This window comes from Poromitra crassiceps (assembly GCF_964638095.1).
Source record: "Poromitra crassiceps genome assembly, chromosome: 25".
Taxonomy (NCBI): domain Eukaryota; kingdom Metazoa; phylum Chordata; class Actinopteri; order Beryciformes; family Melamphaidae; genus Poromitra; species Poromitra crassiceps.
In genome coordinates this window covers 12,635,146-12,637,716 of record NC_139649.1, presented here as the reverse complement: position 1 = coordinate 12,637,716, position 2,571 = coordinate 12,635,146, and positions in this window count along the sequence as shown.

Sequence of the window (2,571 nt, the reverse complement as noted above, 5' to 3'; positions counted from 1 at the left end):
TAATAATAATAATAATAATAATAATAATAATAATAATAATAATAATAATAATAATAACAACATGGTTGAACAATCTTATGATAGAGAGAGACAGAGGGAAGGGGAGAAAGGGGGAGAGAAAGTGGGGGAGGAGAGAGCAGGGAAAGGGAGGAGGTGGAGAGGGAGAGAGGTAGGAAGAGAGTAGGGGAAGGGGGTAAAGAGGAGAGAGGGCGATACTGTCACGAATAGTCACAGGGGCAGTGGCGCTGGAAGTAGTTTTAGGTAGGGGGTGCTGTAAGGAAGGGACTCTCAGAAAATTAGGATAACATTAGGATTATACTGTTGTGATGTCATTATTCAGTATCTTCTCCTTTTCTCACTCACTTTCATGTAAGCACCTGCTCTCCCTTTAGTCGTTTTACACTACAACAGACAGCAACACAGGCATAAACACTGAACTTATTATTATTATTATGGAAAACCAGATTATGATGAAAATCAAACACTTTTGAAGAGAGCGCGTATGAAATAAGATTAGAGCTGGGAAGCACAAACTGTTTTTGAATGCATTTTGTCGGTGGTATAAACACAAGACAGCCAAATCCAACAATTTCAAAAATCCCATCTCTTGCCACCAGGGGGTGCTGCAGCACCCTCAGCACCCACCTTCCAGCTCCCTTGGGGGACAGTCAAATTTAGCAATCAAGTTATGTATTATAGTTACCAGGCAATATGAGCCACTGAATAGACAACAAAGGATTAGTCTGACATTTACCGAGGCTGAGGTAGCAGTGGCACACTAGAACCGGCAGCAGAGCAGCCAGGCCAAACAACAAGCAACAGCTCAGACAATCTGACTACTCTAGCCATTAACCGGAACTAACTAGCACACAAGGAATCTTACTGATCTACAGCCTAGTCAGTATTATATACACATCAAAACCCCACCCAGCCTGATAAACAGAACATTTTTGTGAGCTGAGTCCTTAATAGATGACACAATGGCCTATTCCTGACCCAAGTAAACAAGATGACCTTCTGTCTGAACTCCGTCTCCTAGGTGTTTGATTAGACAAGTAACAACAACAGATCAACTTGGTCTGTTCACAAAGCCTCTGCTCGGTTCATCTCTCAGGCAACATCATAATGAAAACATATCAAGCCATCTGACATTCTGGCTTTTAGCCTGTGCCTTGTGCATTGATGAAATATAATTATTGTGTAATAAACTTATGGATTATAAGAGTATGATTACTTGATCAGTTATTTAGTAAAATATTACCACACAGTGCTGTGATGTGTATTTTCCATCTACCATCATATTAATGTAGGTATTTTACTAACTTAGGTATTTTACTAACTTAGTTCATAGTGTACTATTCTGACCATCCTGTTTGCCAGTATTAATGTGAGCAGGGCATCAGGGGACTCAGCCACGCTTCAGCAAGGAATGTTCTATCCATCTATTATAGCCAAACTTATACAAATTGGATGTGCATGGGCGTCATGGGACATGCAGTGTCACCTCATGTTGGGAGAGAAAGGATGGTCAGTCATTTTCCTAATTTGATTTAAAGTAGAATGCTAGGCCCATTAGTGGTTTGCGTCATTTTAGTTAATAAAAAGGCTGGATGTTCTTTGTCAGAGCTCAGAGCGCGCACCCATCGGACCAATGTTGCTCTCCGTGAAAGCTGCAGATTTTCATGCCTGATACCAGAAGCTTGCTCAAACTTAAATAAACTCAATGTTTGAATAAGCCTGGTGTCTGTGGAATCCTTGCCATCACCTCATCTGTTGATAAGAAGAATATACATCAGCTGCTTAGGCAAAGCATCTTGTTATGTACAAGACGCAAAAGGAGCAACCGACAAACATGTCCCTCGGGTTACGACCTTTGTCCCGGAGATGATAATGGCAATTGATTACCAAGTAATGCAGCGCCTGCAGACCTTTCAAGTTCCTTAACGGCACTTTGCGACCTAATGTGATTAACGCCTAAATGCTACGCTGGGCGAAAATGCAGAGGCAATTAAAGTTCCTTATTTAAGATACGTGCTGTGTTCTCACCGTTAATCATGCTTAAGGGAATGACGAAGATTTTCGGGAAGAAAAGGTCCCTGGTAGTATTGCAAGTGTGGTGTTTTAGCCCTCATTTAACCAGGCAAATAAGAAAGGCATTATTATATAAATATTAAATAATAATAATAATATAATAATAATATTAAATTATTTTATGTTTTTGTTGTTGTTGTTTTTTATATCTACCTGTTTTAGACCAAGGACCACAATGGAAATAAGTCTTGACTTTATTGTGCTTTATCCTTGATGTTATTCTTTGAGATCCGTGTCTGTACTTTGTTTAGTACACTGTATTTCAATTTGTAACCGTCAAATCAAATCAAATCAAATCAAATATCCAGGCAGCAGCCATGGGGGATAAATACTTCTCTCTGGGTATACTGACCATAACAGATGCCTGAACCCATAGAGGCTTAGTGAGGATGGCCCGTGGTAATCGGGGTGGGCACCTATTTCCTCAACTTTTAACTTGTGTTTACTCTGTGAAACTTGTCCACTATGAGTGATTTATTC